A 21,851-nucleotide genomic window follows, 5' to 3' on the forward strand; every position below is an offset into this window, starting at 1 on the left:
TTGGTGAAGTCCAATATGATAACTTAGTACTCCATTTAGCTAGTGCTCACTATGGGCTAAGTGCTTTACATCCATTCCCTTACTTAATCCTTAGTACAGCTCTTGACAATGTATTATTATTTCTATTTTATAGAAAAAGAAGTTGAAGCTCAGAGAGGTAAGGAAATTTTCCCTGAGTCACACAGCTAATCAAGGGCAGAGTTGGGCTTATGCTCAGGTATCACATACCTTGGGTTCTGGCACTGATTTTGTGAATTAGAAAGGACAACTCACAATTCTTTGGGGATTCTGTGCCCTCTGCTTAAAATGAGGGGGGCTGAGCTAGACGGTCTCGAACTACTCTGTCCAATAAGGTGGCTACTTGGCACGCATGGCCTTTGAGCACTTGATGGGCCTGGCCTGCATCGAGAAAGTTGTAAGTGTATAACACACGCTGAATTTCAAAGATCAGAAAGAAGAATGTGAACTATCTCAGTAGTATTTTAAATATTAATTACATTTTAAGTGATAATTTTTATATATTGCATATATATGTTTAAATTAACTATATTATTAAAAATAATTTTACTTGTTACCTTTAAAAATATGGCTAGGAGGGCTTCCCTTGTGGCTCAGTGATAAAGAATCCACCTACCAATGCAGGAGACACTGGTCTGATACCTGGTCCAGGAAGATCCCACATTGTGCATAGCAATGAAGTCCATGAACCACAACTATTGAGCTTGTGCTCTAGAGCCTGGGAGCTGCAACTCCTGAAGGCTGCCTATCCTAAAGCCCATGCACCACCACTAGAGAATAGCCTCCGCTCACCACAACTAGTGGAAAGTTCGTGCACAGCCAAATATATATATATATATTATATATGGCTAGTAGAATATTTAAAGTTACTTGTATGGTTCACATTATTTTTCTAACAAGCAGTGCTTTCCAAATTTTTCTGATTAAGTGTCTTCAGAGGACATGTGTCTCAAGGATTGATATTTCTTTATAACTTGTCAGATGTGGAGTTGGTAACCACAACAAAAAAAATAAATTAAAAAAAAAGCTTAATTCATAATTTTTAGGTCATATATCTAATCCAAGTGGACTCAATTTCTCCAAATGTAAACAGGTAAAAAATAGAAAAAAGCGTCTGGGATATAAAAAAGCAAAAGGATATTGATACTGGAAGAACCTCCAGAAGATCCCTGATTCTGCTCAGGGATTATTTATACATACTGAAGGGCTTGTCTGTTATTATCTCCCCCCTCAGGCAGAAGTAACCCTGCTAGGCTCCACATCCCGGCAGTTTGGAAAGACTCTGCTTTCTAGGTTCTTCTAGTTGAAGACAAATAGCAGTGAGGCAGAGATAATTGTTTACCATGCACAAAACTCTACCAAGAAGTTGGGTGAAAACTGGGAAGTTTGATTCCATTATCCAATTATTTCCAAATATTCAAGTTTGGCAATGTAGAGATTGGGTTTTAAAATTTCCTTCCAGATGAGTGATGTTGTGTGTATCCATCAAGGTGCAGTCAGGAAAGAGAATCTCCAGAGTAATTTAAGCCTCAAAAAGTTAATATAAAAATTAGTAACTACTGGGACTTCCCTGGTGGTCCAGTAGATAGGACTCCACGCTCCCAATGCAAGGAGCCTGGGTTTGATCCCTGGTCAACCCTCTCCAGTATTCTTGCCTGGAGAATCCCATGGACAGAGGAGCCTGGTGGGCTATGCAGCCCATGGGGTTGCATAGAGTCAAACATGACTGAGCGACTAAACACCACCAGCACCGGGGAACTAGGTCCCACATGCGGCAACTGAGAGTTCTCATGCTGCAACTAAAGACTGGAGATCCTGTGTGTTGCAACTAAGACCAGGTGCAGTCAAATAAATAAATATTTTTTAAAAAAACTGACATTTATTTAAGAAAACATTAACTGTAACAGGGTTGTTTAGAAATAAGTAAAAGTGAACTCTAGGATATAGGAATGGCAGACATAAGGCACAGCTCTCACACCCAGGACTGAGATAGAAGCCCTAGAAAGATCACTTGTCCTCCACTGCCCTCTCCTTCCACCCTCCCCCAAGCTGAGATCCGGACATACTTGGAGAATGGACCATTGGATGCGGCTAGAGCCCACTAGCCTGAAGTGCAGTAACCGCATCTGTGGAATTTGGGGTAAATCCGTTCTCTAAAATGCAGGGAACGTTGCACAGGAGGTGGAGTCTCTGAAGGCACTTCATATGAAGTCACCTGGTGCTGGGGAAGCTGCTGGATGGCGGGGGTGGGGGGGGGGGCGGGGTCCTGCCGGCTAGCCATGCACGGAAGGAACTGGGCGCTTGAGAAGCCACCTGTGCTTCAGCAGCTGGCTGCTCGCAAAGCTGCCAGTACACCCAGAGCCTGGCACTGAAGAAGCTGCCCACTGCAGAAACTGGTGCTGGGAAAGCCACATGCACCCTGAGAGCCTGGTGCTGGAGCCAGTGTCCGCGTCACAGGAGCTGGCTCCTGGGGAAACCCTGTGTGCTGCAGAAACAGGACACGGAGAGCGTGCTGGTGTCTCAGGAGGCTGCCGAGCCAGAAGCCCAGAACCAGGAAGGAAGCCCTCTTCCTACTGTAGCGTCTCTCCAGGGCTCTCTCCTGACAAAGCTGAACACTGTGACAGCCGGTGAAGGACACATATTTAAAGGGCCCAGATCTATTTTTTGCAGAGCAGACAATGAAGGATCAATCTGGGGCTGAGAGGCAATAAATTGACAGCTGGGACATTACAGAAGAATGGTTTTTAAACTCTAGCATACTTAAACAATACCTAGAGAGTACTTGTGAAAACTTCAGCATTCTGGGAAACCTCATCCTCGATTAGTGGGTCTAAGTTTGACTCTGAGGTTTGTAGTTTGCATAGGCATTCTATAATTTAATGGGTGATCTGCTACCATCAGTATTCCCTTGGATTATGGCAGTAATCTCTTAACTGGTGGCCCTGGTATCTATTTTTTGCACAGCAGCCGAGTGTGATATATAAGTTAGAATGTAAATTGCAATTGAAACATAAGTTAGAATATGTCACTCAGTTTCTTAAATTCCTCCAGTGGGTCCCCATCTCACTACAGCAAAAGCTCAAATCCCTACAAAGAAAGGCTTGAATGATTTGGGCCCTACTACCACTTTCCATGAAATTAAAAGATGCTTACTCCTTGGAAGAAAAGTTATGACCAACCTAGATAGCATATTCAAAAGCAGAGACATTACTTTGCCGACTAAGGTCCGTCTAGTCAAGGCTATGGTTTTTCCTGTGGTCATGTATGGATGTGAGATTTTGACTGTGAAGAAGGCTGAGCGCCAAAGAATTGAGGCTTTTGAACTGCGGTGTTGGAGAAGACTCTTGAGAGTCCCTTGGACTGCAAGAAGATCCACCCAGTCCATTCTGAAGGAGATCAGCCCTGGGATTTCTTTGGAAGGAATGGTGCTAAAGCTGAAACTCCAGTACTTTGGCCACCTCATTCGAAGAGTTGACTCATTGGAAAAGACTCTGATGATGGGAGGGATTGGGGGCAGGAGGAGAAGGGGACGACAGAGGATGAGATGGCTGGATGGCATCACGGACTTGATGGACATGAGTCTGAGTGAACTGCGGGAGTTGGTGATGGACAGGGAGGCCTGGCATGCTGCGATTCATGGGGTCGCAAAGAGTCAGACATGACTGAGCGACTGAACTGAACTGAACCTCTTTCCTGTTACTCACTCCCTTGTTCACTTTACCTGGCCTGCACTGGCCTTTCTATTGGGCTTTGAACATCTCAGGGATTTCCCTCCCAATGCAAGGGGCCTGGGTTTGATCCCTAGTCAGGGAACTAGATCCTGCAAGCTGCAACTAAGAGTTTGAAATGCTGCAGCTAAAGATCCTCCACGCTGCAAAGAAGATGGAAGATCTAGCGTGCTATAACTAAGACAAAGCACAGTCAAATAAATAAATAATATTTAAAAAGAAAAAAAAAAGAACATCCCAGGCCCACCCCAGCCTCAGAACTTGTGCTACTGTTTTTCCTTTTCTCTAGTGGGCTCTCCTCCCAGATTTCTGCAACTCACACCATCACTGTCTTCTGGTCTTTGTTCAAATGACACTTTTCGACACCCTCTTTCCTGACCCTCTCCACTTCCCATTGCAAATTACAACCCTCTTTCCACCCCTTCATCCAGGGTGCCCCTTTCCTCCTTCCCTGTTGGTTTTTCTCCATAGCACTTGGCACTGTCTAACTAATTATATTTCCACTTATTTAGTTTGTTTTCAGTCTTGTCCCAGTGGAAGGTAAACTCCATGAGAAAAATGATTTGTATCTGCTTTATTCACTGCTATGCTCTCCAGGGCCTGGAACGACAACTTGGACAAAATGAATATTTTGTGATTATTTGTTGAACGAATCAATGCAGAGTACACTTTGAAAAACTTCTTTGTAGAGCATAGAGACTGTGAAGTTGTTGTACTAATGGGCAGCCAAGGTCCGCAGCAGTTCTCAAACATTTCAAAAGCTTCACATTTGCAAACACTAACCTGGACTTTTAAAGGAGCTGCCCTTTATGGAAAAGAGCCTTCTAGAGCAGTGTGGATGCAATGGATAATGAGAGCACCCCTGCACCTCATCAGGCTGCTGGAAAAGCAGCCCAGTTCATTGAAAGAGCATGTGGAGTTTCAGAGAGAGAAAACTGTAATTATTTTAAATGATGAGAAAGGTCTATATTCTTAGTCATGTTGCTTCTGAGAAGTTTCTGGAAGCCTCTGGATTGAGAAGACAAGGCTCCAGAAACTAATAGAGCAGGCCTGTCTGGGGCTTTCCCAGGGCCAACTTTTCTTGTTCTTAGAGGAAGGAAGCATCCCTATGATCGGCACTTCCTTCAGGCTCTGGAAATTGTCCTCCGGATCAAACCTCTCCTGTCCACTCTTAACACTGAAGGACTGAGTGAATTCCAAGTGTGGCCTTGCTGAGTGAGTCATATCCCAATTTCACATGATCTGTACCTTATATAGTCAAGGACAGTAACAAGCTTGTAGATGAATTATATAAGAAGATGGCAAAGGAAGACCAAGAAGTAGATCTGGAGAGTCAAGCTGGACTCTGCAAAATGGGTTAGATGCAAAAACATAGGCTTGACACATACTATATACATGTAATTGGCAGGACAGCAGTTTATAAGTCAACCCTAAAGGAAATCAACACTGAATACTCACTGGAAGGACTGATACTGAAGCTCCAATACTTTGGCCACCTGATGCGAAGAGCCGACTGATTGGAAAAGACCCTGATCCTGGGAAAGACTGAGGGCAGGAGAAGAAGGGAGTGACAGAGGATGAGATGGTTTGGATGGCATCACCGACTCAATGGACAAGAGTTTGAGCAAGCTCTGGTAGATGGTGAAGGATGGGGAACACTGGCGTGCTGCAGTCCATGGGGTTGCAAAGAGTCAGACACAACTTAGTGACCGAACAACAAAGATGTGTTTTTAAGATGGAATTTGACAGAAAAGGACCAGCTTGTTATTGTCAGAAGACGGTGAAAAAAAGGAGACAATTCAAGTTAATTCAGAGTTGTTGGGATTAGTAATTGCTTGGAGTCCAAGCAATTTAGTCCTATTATGACTGCTTCTAACGTTAATGCTTGCTAACAAGGCATCAGTGACATACATGTTGTAATACTCTGCTGTTGTGATGAGTCCTCTCCTGGGAATAGGCATGATCACCTGAAAATATTCTGCATTGTAAGTGCATGAAAGGCTAGAAAATATATTCCTTCTTCCAAGAGCTGCCAACTCATCACAGTTTGCAAGGTACATTGGGTCCTGAGACATTCAAATAGGAAACTCACCAGCAGTCATCATTAGCTTTTCAAAAAGTATCACTTAGGGACTTTCCTGGTGGTCCAGTGGCTAAGAATCTGCCTGGCTCATGCAACAGACACAGTTTGATCCCTGGTCTGGGAAAGATTCCACATGCCTTGGAACAACCAAACCTTTGTTCCACCCCTCTTGAAGCCCTTGTGCCCTAAAGCCTGTGCTCTGCAACAAGAGAAGCCCCCGCAATGAGAGGCCCATGCATCGCAACCGGAGCGTAGCCCCCAGAGAAAACTTGCCCAAACCAGAGAAAGCCCTCATGCAGCAATAAAGACCCAGAGCAGCCGAAGGTAGAAGAAAATTAAAAAAAAAAAAAGAAGTATCGCTTGCTCATCATTTTGTCACCAATATTTCAAAGATGAGAGTGAGAGGAGCCAAATTAGACTAGTAAGAATGGTTTAAAGAAGTTAATTGACCCGCTGGTGTCACTACGAACCATGAGACAAGAAGGATGGAAGGGCGTAGGCTCACGGCCTCCCCCACCCTATGCTCTTTACCGTAATCTCTTGGTATTTCACTTGCTTGTATAGGTAATATATGTGCTCTCCATATGGCTAAATCCAATGGCCAACTGTTAGTCCATATCTTACTCTTCCAGGAGCAGCTGACAGCGTTGCTCACTCCCATCAACTTGCAAAGTTATCCTCACCAGCCTGCTTACCCTTCTCTTCTGGTGATTTATTTATTTATTTCACTGGCTCTCCCCTCCCAGTCTTCTTTGCTGTTCCCTCTTCGCCTCTGTGAGGTCTTCCAACTGGAAGGAAGGTCCAAGGATTTAGTCTTCAGATCTTATCCCTGCTGTAGAAAGTTCTTCTCCCAAGTAATTTGAGAGCTTGCTTCCTCACTTCTTTCAAAGTCTCTGCTCAAATGTTACATTATCTGCAAAGCCTTCCCTGGCCACCCTAACAAAATAGCCATCTGTTTTAGCCAGGTTGTTCTATGCAAGTCAGAAATAATTACAAGTAATTATAATGCAGTCTACATCAAGATGCTTCCCACCGCTCCCTGCCCGTCACTGTGGTTCCCTCTCATACCACTCAGTTCCCTCTTTGTACTGGTTTGTCTCACTACCTGACATCATGTGTATTTGCTTGTTAATTTACTGTCTGTCTCCCTAAACTGAAATACAAGCTCCACAAGAGTAACTTTGTCCCTGTGTGTGCTGTTTTCCAGTTGCCCAGAGTATCATCTGGCACAAAGTAAGTGTCCAATGAGTATCTGTTGAGTAAATGAATATACAAATAAAAAGCAGTTAGAAGTGGCCTAGGACACGCATAAAGGATGGCACTACTAGAGACTGAATGCTTGTGTTCCTCTAAAATGTGTACGATGAAGCCTAGCTCCCAGTGATCACATTGGTATTTGGAAGCTGGGCCTCTGGGAGTTGAGTAGGTCATGAGGGCAGAGACTTCATGGTGGCTTAGTGCTCCTTCCTAAAGAGTCCCCAGAAGGCTCCCCAGTGCTTTGTCCATGTGAGGACACAGGGAGAAGATGGCCATCTATGAACCAGGAAGTGGGTTCTCACCAGACCTTGAATCTGCTGGTGTCTTGCTCTTCCCAACCTCCAGAACTGCGAGAAAGAACGTTCTATTATTTCTAAGCCTCTCAGCCTATGGTACTCTGTTATCACAGCCTGAGAGGACAGAAGCACTGAGAATTTAGGAAGATTAGTAGGAGATGGATGCCTTCAAGAAGACAAGTTTATGAGGGAGGTGATAGCATACCACTCCTTGCAGAACTGCAGTCAGAAGCAGGGGTCAGAGGACTTCCTGTGCAAGGCCTTTTGGACCCATGTTTAACTCTTTCCATTGCTATGATCTGGACTATCATCATCATCACTATAAGCTGGACGGCAAGGAGATCCAGCTGGTCAACCCTAAAGGAGCTCAGTCCTGAACATACATTGGAAGGACTGATGCCGAAGCTGAGACTCAGATACTTTGGGCACCTGATGCAAAGAACTGACTCATTGGAAAAGACCCTGATGATGGAAAAGATTGAGGGCAGGAAGAGACGGGGACAATAGAGGGTGAGATGGTTGGGTGGCATCACGGACTCGATAGACATGAGTTTGAACAAGCTCTGGGAGTTGGTGATGGACAGGGAAGCCTGGCATGCTGCAGTCCATGGGGTCAAAAAGAGTCGGACATGACTGAGCAACTAAATAGAACTGATCACTATGAGCTGTCTTTGGACACGATATTTAACTTTGCTAAGTCTCAGTTTTTCTCAACAGTAATACAAGGATAATAAACTTTAGGATTCTTACAAAGAAAACTACCTTAAAAAACACTTATCACAGTGCCTGGGCATAGTAAGTGATCAATAAATGTTACAGTTATTTTTGTTGTAAACAATAAAATTTAATTAGGATGTACCCTCAAAAATCAATAATGGCTAACTCGAGGCTTGGATTTCTAGATGATTTCTATTTTCTTCTTTTGGCTTTTATTTTGTCATTTTTCTACAATGGATAAGCACTATTTACTACATGAAAACAAATGAGAATTATTGCTTTTTAAAAAAGAATTAGACCAATGCAGCTGTGTTTCGCTGGGGTTGGGTCAAGTGGACCAGTTTGAATGGGTTTGATGGTCTCCTCGGGTTCTTATCAGCCTTTTTATCCAGCTATTTCTAAACCTAAAGGCCAGCATATAAGAGGCAATGTTCCGAGGGCGAGCTTGGGAAGCGGCAAGGGTAAGAGATGATGGGAAGAGGCAGAGAGCTTAGCAAATGAAACAGGTCCAGATGCGGAAGCGAGGCGCTTCTAAGTCTAGCTTTCCATTTCATGACTTGGGATGAGTGTAACTTTAGGGGCCCCGGGAAAAAAGAAAACCTGGGGAAAAAACTCCACAATCTGAAAACATGTTGTGAGAGAAACTGGATTCAAATATGTTGGAGCTAAAGATTCCCTGGAGGGACACTAGGCAATGGAAACAGAATATGAGCCCTGTGCAACTTTACATTTTCTAGTAGTCACGACACAAAAGAAAAATAGTGACATTAATTTAAATAAGATATTTTATTCAACCCAATGCACATATTCAAAATATTATTTCCATATGTAATCGGTGTACAAAGATTGTTAATGAGATGGTTCACATCCTTCTTTTGTACTAAGCCTTCAGAATTCAGTGTGCATTTTACGTTTGTAGGAAATCTCACCCAACTCAGGCAGGGCACCTTTCACATGCTCGACAGCTGCTGTGGGCAGTGGCCACGGTCCTGGAGAGCACAGCTCTCCAGCACACCATTGCCACTCCAGGAAGGAACATTCCAGAGGCTCGGCCAAAGCTTTCCTCTTTCTTCTATCTTATCTCTATTTCTTCTTAGAGGTCCTCAGATGTGACTGGCCATTTCCTGCCAGGATCAGTCCCTGATGTTGCCAACCTTTCCCAGAAAAGGAGTGTTTCCTGGAAAAGACAGGCCCTGTTGAGAAATACTGGGGGCAGGCAGTGAGCCATCTTGAGGGCGCCCTGCGTCACTCTGCGTGGTGGAGTCTCCGAGGACATTGGAGGGGACGGCTGGTGGCCAGCACACCTGGGTTTAGAAACCCTCAAACCTAGCAGAAAGCCTGGGCAGAGCCAGGCAGGGAGAAGAGGCGGTTGTGGTTTGGCAACCTGGCTGAGAAGGTGCCCTTCACCAGCTTGTCCTGCCTCCCAGTGTGGCTCCCTCCCACCCTTCTCCCACCTAAAGGGGATTCAAGATAAAGAAACCCATCTCTCTTGCCTGGCGGGGTGGCTCAAGTAACACATTTGTCAGTGTTGGAGCTGGGGTTTAAATGGGATGGCTAGTTCATTTGTCACTGGGGGGTATTTATCTGTGTTTGGGAGATTTAATTTTTCCCAATGAAGAACTGTATAAATAGGTCTAATGAGCCTTGAGGGCTCTCATTTGCTTTCAGATCTTCCTGCAAGCTGCCTCTCGCAGTTCTGTGCTGCCCACCACGTGGGGGACGAGGCTTAAGGCCAGCGCCCTCCTCATCCTGCAGGACACTCGTGGCCTTGAGAAGTCCAAGTCTTCCCATTCAAGGGCTTATGTTTGGGATGTTTAGTTAAGATAATTTCTTTCTTTATACTTACGATAATCTGCATAATCTTTTGTTTGAATGGCTGGCAAAGTACCCTCTAGATGAAAGAGAAGGGCAGAGTTAATATCTATGAAGAGAAGAGTAACACTGGGGAGCTGAGTGCTCGGAAGGAAGATCCGCCTGTCCTGGAGGCGGGTCTGCTACCAGCTCTCCCAGTTTCTTTCTTTATTTTCTGTTTATTTTGTAATTGTATTTGTCTATTTATTGGCCATGCTGTGCAGCTTGTGGGATCTTACTTCCCCAACCACAGGTTGAACTCAGCCCATCGAAGTGAAAGCTTTCAGTCCTAACCACTAGACTGTCAGGGAATTCCCTGTTTCTTTGTTTTATTGAGACAGTTTCTAATTCATGGCCAGTGTTAGTCCCAGCAGTAGGTGTGTGTATGTTCATGTTTGAGGGGAGGGAGCAAGGGTAGAGAGAGTGAGGAGAGAGAAGTGAGTCTGTGATACTGAAGGCCTGGGGAGAGAGACAGAAAGGGAAGGGAATGGGGAAATAGGATTTTTTAAAACTGTTATTTTATTTATTTATTTTTTTTACAAAAAGGAAGATAATGAGGAAAGGAGATGAGATTAAGAAGATGGAGGAAGGGCAAGGTAGGGATTCAGAGAGAATATCAATGATGTCACTGCTGGGAAAGGCTCCCCAAATCATCCTTTTGTTTCATAGCTGGGGAAACATAGGCAAGAGTATTTGCGCCATGGAAATAGGCAACTGTATAATTAAAGCACTTTGTTTTTCCTTGACAAGTCAGTCTTTAGACTTTACCAGCACACAGATAGGACTGACCTTGCTCTTTAATTTAGGTATACTCTGATCTGTCTGAATTTTGAGCATATTATTCATTCGTGCAGCAGCTACTTGAGCTAGAGTTTGAGCCTACTTTACATGAGGGCTATGGATAGGGTTGCTAGATAAAATAAAAGACACTAGTTAAATTTGGGGGCTTTCATGATGGCTCAGATAGTCAATAATCTGCTTGCAATGTAGGCACCCCTGGTTCAATCCCTGGGTCAGGAAGATCCCCTGGAGGAGGGCATGGCAATCCACTCCAGTATTCTTGCCTGGAGAATTCCACGGATAGAGGAGCCTGGTGGGCTATAGTCCAGGGGGTCGCAAAGAGTCGGACAGTACTAAGCGACTCACACTTTCACTTTCAGTTAAATTTTAATTTTAGATAAACAGCGAATAACATGTTTTCCTTTAATTAGGTAGTATGCAATATTTGGAATGTGCTTATACTAAAAAAATTAAATTTAGCTGCTGCTGCTGCTGCTGCTAAGTTGCTTCAGTCGTGTCCGATTCTGTGCAACCCCATAGACGGCAGCCCACTGGCTCCTCTGTCTCTGGGATTCTCCAGGCAAGAATACTGGAGTGAGTTGCCATTGCCTTCTCCAATGCATGAAAGTGAAAGTGAAGATGCTCAGTCGTGTCTGACTCTTCGCGACCCCATGGACTGCAGCCTACCAGGCTCCTCCATCCATGGGATTTTCCAGGCAAGAGTACTGGAGCTGGGTGCCATTGCCTTCTCCGAAATTTAGCTGAATGTCCTGTATTTTTATTTGCTAAATTTGTCAACCTTAGCTTTGGAGAATCCAGATATATAAGATACCATTCCTGCCTTGTTGCTTATGACCTAGTAGAAGTACCAACATTATGAAATTTGAACTCAGGAGATTAACCTGAGTCTTTTGACACACTGATCCTTGTCTTCACCATTATTACCACTTATCCTTTAAGGATAAATGGTGATGACATTTGTGTGCCTGCATGCTAAGTTGCTTCAGTTGTGTCCGACTCTGCGACCCTATGAACATAGCCTGCCAGGCTCCTCTGTCCATGGGATTTTCCAGGCAAGAATACTGGAGTGGGTTGCCATTTCCTCCTCAGGGGATCTTCCCCATCCAGGGACTGATTCTGCATCTCCTGCAGCTCTTGCATTGCTGACAGACTCTTTACCTCTGAGCCACTGGAGAAGCCCATTTAATGTTTATTGAGCATTTACTATACGCTTCTTTCTACTGTATGCTAGGCATGATTCCAAATTCTGGGAATTCAGCAATAGACAAGCACACACATCTCTATTTTCACAGAGCATCCCTCTGGTTTCGAAAATACAGTAAAGAAGATGAAAACGTAAAAGTCATTGTATATTAGATAGTGATAGTATATCAGACAGCACTGTGGAGACAGATAAACTGGGAAGGGACCTGCTGGAGGTAAGGGAACCAGCCTTTCTAAGACAGTGTTCCAGGCAGAGGGAACGGCAAGCACAAAGGCCCTTTACTGGATGCTGGCCATGTGCCAGGCGTGCGCTGAAAGCACTTCGCTTTGGTGATCTCACTAGGTCCAGGCAGTGGCCCTGAGTGGCAGGTATTATCATTCCCCTTTTACGTAGGAATAAACTGAAGACTTTTTGGAGAGGTTAAATCTCTTTGCATAAGGTTACCCAGCTACTCAGTGGTGGAGCCTGCATCTTACTCAGGACTGGTTAGTAACCCCTGGGATTTTCCTTCCCAGTGAGAACAAGTTTTAAAAGAGTACTTCTGAATCCTCTCCACCCGCAACCTGCTCTGGCTCTGGGGAGGGCCAGGGAGTGAGGTTTGGGGGGGAAAGGGTGGTGGGGTGGTTCTGGAGCAGCTCTGCATCTTCCCAGATGGGGCCGAGGGCTGCTGCCCATAGTCCCTGAACTGAGTGGGCAGAGGACCATAGGACCCACCCTCCTTCTACGCTGTGGGCCTTGGTGCCACACAGCCACGGCACAAGGGCACGAGGTGTCCTCTCTACAGTCTGTCCCGCGTGCCCGGCCCCCTACCAAGAGGGGCAGAGGAGCCCCTCGCACGCCTCCTCAGGGCCTGTGTCTGGGGTGGGGGGCTTCCCGTAGGATGGCGAGGGTGGCACCTCGCCTCCCGCGTGGCTGGCTCAGCACGCTTCTCTCCGCCCAGGAAGCGCCTTGGCCGGCCTCTGGAGCCTTCTCCCAGTCGGCGGGGGGCTGGCAGACACCCCGAGGGCCAGCAGAGGCTGACCTTGCACCTAAAAAGAATATATTGTTTTCCAACACGGCTTCCTATTCCTGCCAGATAAAGCAGCACGTTAACAATGCGTCCAGGTTGTAAAATGTTGGCCAAGGTTTCTTTTTTAGCAGCGAACTTTTTGTCAAGAGATTGGCATTTTCCTCCCCATTCACGCCTCGGCCAGCTCTGCTTTCAGGGCTGGGCGCTGGCCCCCGGGTACCCAGAGACACACACACACTCGGCCCGGCTCAGCCTTGCAGCGTTGATAACATTGTTATTATTAGACGTGGCCTCTGGAATCCCGGAGGTCATTCCCAAACAACAGCCTTTCTGGTGCAATGAAAAGCAGCTCCGGTTATCACGGTGGGGGCCTGGATCCATTACCTCCTGGGCCCGCGGGTGCAGACGGCTCCTGTACAAACTGCCCGGAAAAGTTATCCTCGGAACCAGGCTGGAACCTGTGCCTGGGACAAGGCACCTGCCCCTCCTCCTCCCTGGTCCTGGCTCCCTTCGCATCCCACCTCCTGCAGAGCTCGGAGGATCCCCCAACTTGGACCAGGCCTGACACTGGGTTCATTTGCCTTGAGCTGAGCCGGCTGATTCCCTGACTCCCAGCTTATATTCCGTGCCATCTTCGGTGCCCTCAAATGTCCCCTCTTTCATCCACATGCACCCCTGAGCACTGACTGCAAAAATGCACCGCCTCCTTCCTGTAGGTCAGTTTTCTTCCTCCTGACCCTCTAAGAACCTGTGCGTGTGATTACAGCTAAATGCCCTTGTGCCTTCCCAGTCGGGATGTAAATGGAATCTCCTGGTGCCCACCTTGCCTCTCACGTGCCCAATAATACCAGACTGTGACATCCTTGTGGGCAAAAAATTGTCTCTTTTACCCCCATTGAGGTATGAAATATTTGCAGCCTACTGCGTAAAGTACACTAATCTTAAGTATGTATACGTATACATTGAGTACAGGTCAGTATGTTTGTTTCATCTGTGTGTGTGTGTGTGTGTGTCTATATGTACATATATTTGTCTGTGATATATATATATATATCTCCAGGTCAAGGCAAGAGACCTGGGTTTGACACCTGGGTCAGGAAGATGCCATGGAGTAGGAAATTCAACCCACTCCAGTATTCTTGCCTGGAAAAGTCCCTGGACAGAGGAGCCTGGCAGGCTACAGTCCATGGGGTCTCAGAGTCGGACACGACTGAGTGACTTGAGCACACACACACACAATACCAGGTCAAGATGCAGTGTTTCCAGTTTCTTCATACCTCTCTTCAGCCCATGCCCTTCCCCTACTGTTTTGATATCTAAGAGATGTCTTAAATATCTTTTCATCCCACCTAGCAAATGTTTGATGAACATATTTTTTTCAAGTAAAACATATTATGCTTTGTACCCGGTGAACACTGTAGAGTGCTGTACTCTTTTGCCTGCCTGAGATGGGCCCTTGGCTCTTAACGGGTTAATCAAGTAAGCCTGAGGTTGTATTTTAGTAGCTTTGCTCAGTGCTGGATTTAAACACAGTGGAAACCAAGTTAAGGGCAGTGCTGTTCTGTGTATCAGTATGCCCACTGAGCCAAGGAGACCCATTTATTTTTAATTGAATTAAATTGCTCACAAAATGAAAGTAGCATACTTTCATTAATATTTAATTACATACAGTGTTAAATAATGATCACAAAGAAAACTTTGCAGCTTTTTTTGTCTCTGCTTTTTTTGAAATTACTTTGTTAAACAAGATACTCTTATTAGCTGTTTTATGCTTGGAATTTTAAGGGCCTTGCTCTTAAACCACTCCAGAAGTACTTAATTGGCAGGACTCAGCTGAGTGAGGTGGTAGCTTGGCTGGATGCTGGCCACTGGTGTGTATGTGTGTGTGCAAATATATATACTCTAACTTCAGTCACTTGGCCTCAGAGAGATATTTGTGGGGGCAATCAGGGTCTCCAGAAAAGAGATAAAAGTCCACTTTCTGGATATCTTGAGGTCAACCCACCTTGCCTACTCCTTCAAAAAATTCTGTATATAAAGTCAGCCCTCTGTATCTATATTCTCACTGGTGGCTCAGATGGTAAATCATCTGCCTACAGTTTGGGAGACCCAGGTTTGATCCCTGGGTTGGGAAGATCCCCTGGAGAAGGAAATGGCAACCCACTCCAGTATTCTTGCCTGGAGAGTCCCATGGACGGAGGAGTGTGGTAGGCTACAGTCCATGGGGTCAAAAACAGCTGGACATGACTAAGCAACTTCACTTTCTTTTTCTTTCTTTTCTGTATCTATGGATTCTGTCTCTGCGATTACACGGGGCAGATGGTACTCTACCATTTTATATAAGGGACTTGAGCATTTGTGGATTTCGGTATCTGAGGGGGATCCTAGAACCAATCCCTTGGGGATATGGATGGATGACTGTACTGAGAAAAGACATTACATTTTGCAGGAGGTCATCCCAAAGGAAAAAGAATTCTACTTTGCATGACTACTCATTTCTGTATTTTATTAGATAGTTCTCACATCATAGAGCAGTGATTCTCAAACTTCTGACCACTTAAGAAGCCTTGAGGTGCTTGTTAATGGATTCCTTGGCCCTAGAACTTCCCTTGTGGCTCAGATGGTAAAGAATCAGCCTGCAATGCGGGAGACCTAGGTTCGATCCCTGGGTTGGGCAGATTCCCTGGAGAAGGGAAAGAATACCCACTCCAGTATTCTGGCCTGGAGAATTCCATGGACTATATAGTCCATGGAATTCCCAAGGAGCTGGACATGACTGGGCAATTTTCACTTCACTGACCCTAGAACAGAAATTTTAACTCATAGGGGACAGGGAATCTGCATTTTCTGCAAATATCCAAAGTGTTGATTCTGACATAGGGGATTAGAAGAGCATACTGTGAGAAATATGAAGGTATAGAACAGAGTCAAAGAGACTATTTAGATTTTTTTTAGCAACGGAAATGTTTTTCAGACTAAGTCTTATATAGATCCTCAATAGGTAACTAGAGATCTCTTTAAGAAAATTAGAGATACCAAGGGAACTTTTCATGCAAACATGGGCACAATTAAGATATGGACCTAACAGAAGCAGAAGCTATTAAGAAGAGGTGGCAAGAATACACAGAAGAACTATACAGGAAAGATCTTCATGACCCAGATAATCACGATGGTGTGATCACTCACCTAGAACCAGACATCCTGGAATGTGAAGTCAAGTGGGCCTTAGGAACCGTCACTACAAAAAAAGCTACTGGAGGTGAAGGAATTCCACTTGAGCGATTTCAAATCCTAAAAGATGATGCTGTTAAAGTGCTGCACTCAATATGCCCGCAAATTTGGAAAACTCATCAGTGGCCACAGGACTGGAAAAGGTCAGTTTTCATTTCAATCCCAAAGAAAGGCAATGCAAAGAATTCTCAAACTACTGCACAATTACACTCATCTTACACGCTAGTGAAGTAATGCTCAAAATTCTCTAATCGAGGCTTCAGCAATACATGATCTGCGAACTTCCAGATGTTCAAGCTGGATTTAGAAAAGGCAGAGGAACCAGAGATCAAATTGCCAACATCCAGATCATCAAGAAAGCAAGAGTTCCAGAAAAACATATACCTCGGCTTTATTGACTATGCCAAAGCCTTGGACTGTGTGGATCACAACAAACTGTGGAAAATTCTGAAAGAGATGGGAATACCAGACCACCTGACCTGGCTCCTGAGGAATCTGTATTCAGGTCAAGAAGTCACAGTTAGAACTGGACATGGAACGACAGACTGGTTACAAATCAGGAAAGGATTACGTCAAGGCTGTATATTGTCACCCTGCTTATTTAACTATATGCAGAGTACATCATGAGAAATGCTGGGCTGGATGAGGCTGGAATCAAGATTGCTGGGAGAAATACCAATAACTTCAGATATGCAGATGACACCACCCTATGGCAGAAAGAAAAGAAGAACTAAAGAGCCTCTTAATGAAAGTGAAAGAGGAGAGTGAAAAAGTTGGCTTAAAACTCAACATTCAGAAAGCTAAAATCATGGCATCATTTTATGGCAAATAGATGGGGAAACAGTGGAAACAGTGGGTGACTTTATTTTAGGGGGATTCCAAAATCACTGCAGATGGTGACTGTAGCCGTGAAATTAAAAGATGCTTGCTCCTTGGAAGAAAAGTTATGACCAACCTAGTCGGATACGACTGAGTGGCTTCGCTTTCACTTTTCACTTTCATGCATTGGAGAAGGAAACGGCAACACACTCCAGTTTTCTTGCCTGGAGAATCCCAGGGACGGGGGAGCCTGGTGGGCTGCCATCTGTGGGGTCACACAGAGTCAGACACGACTGAAGCGACTTAGCAGCAGCAGCAGCATCAGACAGCATATTAAAAAGCAGAGACATTACTTTGTCAACACAGGTCTGTCTAGTCCAGGCTATGGTTTTTCCAGTAGTCATGTATGGATGTGAGAGTTGGACTATAAAGAAAGCTGAGTGCCACAGAATTGCTGCTTTTGAACTGTAGTGTTGGAGAAGACTCATGAAAGTCCCTTGGACTACAAAGAGATTCAACCAGTCCATCCTAAAGGAAATGAGTCCTGAATATTCATTGGAAGGACTGATCTGAAGCTGAACCTCCAATACTATGGCCACCTAACGCAAAGGACTGACTCTTTGAAAAGACCCTGATGCTGGGAAAGATTGAAAGGGGGAGGAGAAGGGGACGACAGAGGATGAGATGGTTGGATGGCATCACCGACTCAATGGACATGAGTTTGAGTAAGCTCCAGGAGCTGGTGATAGACAGGGAGGCCTGGTGTGCTGCAGTCCATGGGGTCGAAAGCACTGGACACGACTGAGTGACTGAACTGAACTGAACAATAGGTAAAATAAAATGATTATCACTAGGATTAAAGTGATGGCGGGGTCCCTTGTCTTTCCTTTTCCCTTTCATTTCCCCTTAGCTCTTTTCCTGGGGATTGGAGCCACAGAGCTATAGCACTTGGAGGGTATAGTTTGGAAACCCGTGAATTAGTCTTAGTCAATAAATTATATGGCTTTTGACTAGTTAGGTAAATTCATAATACCATGCAGGAGTTTGTAAGATGTGTCCAAAGATAAAATAACTTCCTAGAGAAGTAGCACAGAATAATCAGTCAGGAGAGGAGTCTAGGCTGTCATGACTACTATAGCGTCTCCTTTCTTTCTTCATTCATTCAGTGAAGGTTGGCTGGATGATCATTCTGCAGTGGACACCAGCGTCTGTGCTAGGCATATGCTGTGGGCAAAATAGACCAGGTCACCGCTCTCACAGAGTGTGTGCTGCACTGGGGGAACACAGACGGTGGAAGAGAAAGCAAACACATGAGGGTTAGGACGGATGTAAACAGAGTCATGTGGTAGCCAGAGAAGGTGTCTCAGAAGAGAAGATATTTGAGTTGAGACTTTGATGATAACAGGCAAGCCTCCACGGGAAGAGCTGGGGAAATGGATAGTTTGTGCAGAATAAGTCCTGACATTGAGGTAGAAATAAAGAAAAAGAGAGAAACGTGGGGTGTCTGCAACACAGAAGCCAATGGTGTGAGAGGTAAGCAGATAGTCCGGCGGGGGTTAGGAGTTTAGCTGACATAGAGGCCATTCTAACATTGGATGTGTCATCGGATAGTGACTGTAGCTGGTTCTGTTTTCCAAAGATGAGGACAGTAGCGTCTCCTATCCCCCGCTCTATTCTGCAATGTGACTTTGCCTCTTCTTCATCATAAGGTATTTACTTCTCTATCCTCTTGAAATCTGGGTGAGATCTGTGACTGCTTTGATCAATAGAATACAGCAGAAGCAAAGATCTGCCAGTTCTAGGCATAACTCAGTGCTGAGCTGACAGCTTCTGTCTCCTACTTCGTAGAACGTATGCTCTAGGGCAGGCTGTCTTGGAATCTAGCCACCATAATGTGAGAAGCCCAAACCACATGAAAAGACCATGTGCAGGCGCTCTGCTTAACAGTGCTAAGGGAACTTCTTTGCCTTTTTGGCTCAAAGCTCAACATTCAGAAAATTAAGATCATGGCATCCAGTCCCATCACTTCATGGCAAATAGATGGGGAAACAGTGGAAACAGTGACAGACTTTTATTTTCTTGGGCTCAAAAATCACTGCACATGGTGACTGTGGCCATGAATTTAAAAGACGCTTACTCCTTGGAAGGAAAGCTATGACCAACCTAGATAGCATATTCAAAAGCAGAGACATTACTTTGCCGACTAAGGTCCGTCTAGTCAAGGCTATGGTTTTTCTAGTAGTCGTGTATGGATGTGAGAGTTGGACTATAAAGGAAACTGAGCACCAAGAACTGATGCTTTTGAACTGTGGTGTTGGAGAAGATTGACGAGGGTCCCTTAGACTGCAAGGAGATCTAACCAGTCAATTCTAAAGGGAATCAATCCTGAATATTCACTGGAAGGACTGATGCTGAAACTGAAGCTTTGGTGACCTGATGGGAAGAACTGACTCACTGGAAAAGACCCTGATGCTGGGAAAAATTGAAGGCAGGCAGAGAAGCAGATAACAGAGGATGAGATGGTTGGATGGCATCACTGACTTGATGGACATGAGTTTGAGCAAGCTCCGGGAGTTGATGATGGACAGGGAAGCCTGGCATGCTGCAGTCCATGGGATTGCAGAGTCGGAGACGACTGAGAGACTGAACTGAACTGAACTGGAGCTGAGCTTCTGATCATCAAGCAGCATAGATCCCGACCAGAAGGGGGAGCCATTTTGGATGTTAGTGTGGAGAGAAGTCCTAAGCAAGAACCACCCAGTAGAACTCAATCAGTACTCCCCAACCATGACAGACAGTAACAAGCTGTTGTTTTAAGCCATTATGTTTTGGGATGGATAATTATTCAGGAACAGATAATCAGATCAGTAAACAACGGAAACGGAGATGTCCTGATAACGTATCTGGGATGCATGTTCAGTTCTCTTTGACCCTCTCTTGTGTTGTCATGGACCTCTTTGCAAAGAAATTCTGAACCAATGAGAAGCTAAGGACTGTTTTTAAGATAGCCTTCTTTCAAAATCTAAGTTGTTTTCACTTTACTGTGATTAACTCTTTGCCCCAAGAATTTTAGAAGTGTTGCCCCAAGAGTGTTAGTAACTTTAGAATTCCAAAATCCTTCTCTTCTTTGAGAGCATGCTCCTCTTATTCTAGGAGCTTGAATATCACAGAGCAAATGAGAATCCGAGTTCAGAAAACTCTCCCAAATGAGGGGGAAAGAGCTGGCTCAGGTCTGGCATGGCCTCCAAATAGGACAGGGTGAACCCTCTGAAGGCAACAGAGGAGGAGTGGTCTGGAGCTGTGTGCAGTGGGACCATCGCATGCCCTTCCCCCCACTGAGCACCCACCCTGGCCTCTCTTGTTCCTGGGCTGCTTCCCTCAGGGCCAAAAGTGCCGTTGCTGGCAAGGGGTAGAATGCACACTCAGAGGGAACAGAATCAGCTCGAATCTGACCCTCAGGGCTTCTGTTTCAGTGCTTTGGGACCTGACCCCAACCTAGTAGGGTGGACAGCCCTGAGCTGGGGAGAAGCCCCAGCTCACACCTGGCTAAGGCTCTAGCCTCGTTCATCTCCAGCTCCACCTCTCACCAAAGTGATAGCTGCCGGCCTACCTTGGGGAAGGAGGTGATCCATACTTGCTCCAGATCCAGCTTTACCAGCAGAACCACTGCACGTTCACAGACTGCACAGGGATGCTCCCATACAAGGAACTGCCTTCAAGACCAGGAGAGGTTACTTTCTCACCTAAGTACACAGAGACAGATAAAGCTAAACAAAATGAGAAGACAGAGGAATTTGTTCCAAATGAAAGAATAAGAAGAAAACCTGAAAATACAACTAATGAAACAGATATAAATAATTTACCAGATAATGCTCAGAGCATTCATAATAGAATGCTAACTGAACTAGAGAGAACAGATGGACACGATATGAATCTTAACAAGGAATTAGAAACTATAAAAAAGAACCAAGTCAGAGTTGAAGAATGTAGTAACTGAGATAAAGAATACATTAGAAGGTGATTTTAGTAGACTAGGTGATAAAGAAGAGTGCATAGGTGATTTGGAAGATAGAATAACGGAAATCACCCAATCAGAACAGCAACAAGAAAAGGAACAATAAAAAGGAGAACAGTTTAGTGACCTCTGGGACAACATCAAGCGTATCAGCATTTGCATTATAGGGGTCCCAGGAGAGAGAAAGTGGTCAAAAATATATTTGGTAAAATTATGGCTGAAAAATTCCTGAAGCTGAAGAAGGAAACAAATATTCAGATATAGGGAACACAGAAAAATCCCAAACAAAATGAACCCAAAGAGAAAGAGACCTATACCAAGCACATCATAATTAAAACAACAAAAGTCAGAGATAAAGAATTCTAAAAGCAGCAAGAGAAAAATAAAGAGTCATATAAAAGGAACCCCCATAAGGCTATCAGCTGATTTTTCTGCAGAAATTTCGTAGGCAAGAAGGGAGTGGCATGATATATTTAAAGTGCTGAGTGGGAAAACCTACAACCTAGGATACTCTACCCAGCATATTTATCATTCAGAATTGAAGGAGAGATCAAGAACTTCTCAAGTGAGCAAAAGCTAAGAGTTCATCAGTACTAAATTTATCCTAAAAGAAATGCTAAAGAGTCTTCTCTAAGTGGAAAAGAAAAGACTACAAGAAGAAGCAAGAATTTATAGGAGGGACTTCCCTGGTGATCCAGTGTTAAGACTCTGCGCCTCCAATGCAAGGAGTGAGGATTCAGTCCCTGCAGGGAAATTAAATATTTAGTTTTGTTGTCTGCTCTGAGGGCAAGCACATGGGACCTTTGCTGTTACCATTGCAAC

The 21,851-nt window shown here is 44.8% G+C and overlaps 1 long non-coding RNA gene across 1 annotated transcript; it reads right to left on the reverse strand.

Annotated features, from left to right (window-relative positions):
- Positions 1-8,869: 8,869 nt before the first annotated feature.
- On the reverse strand, positions 8,870-21,206 carry LOC138415732 (uncharacterized). The gene is made up of 3 exons (XR_011247377.1): positions 20,625-21,206; positions 9,946-9,990; positions 8,870-9,276 (listed from the first exon to the last, which is right to left on the reverse strand). It is a non-coding gene; the product is annotated as an uncharacterized lncRNA (long non-coding RNA).
- Between the last annotated feature and the right edge of the window lie 645 nt (positions 21,207-21,851).

The sequence above is a fragment of the Ovis canadensis genome, chromosome 12, assembly GCF_042477335.2.
Source record: "Ovis canadensis isolate MfBH-ARS-UI-01 breed Bighorn chromosome 12, ARS-UI_OviCan_v2, whole genome shotgun sequence".
NCBI classification, from domain to species: domain Eukaryota; kingdom Metazoa; phylum Chordata; class Mammalia; order Artiodactyla; family Bovidae; genus Ovis; species Ovis canadensis.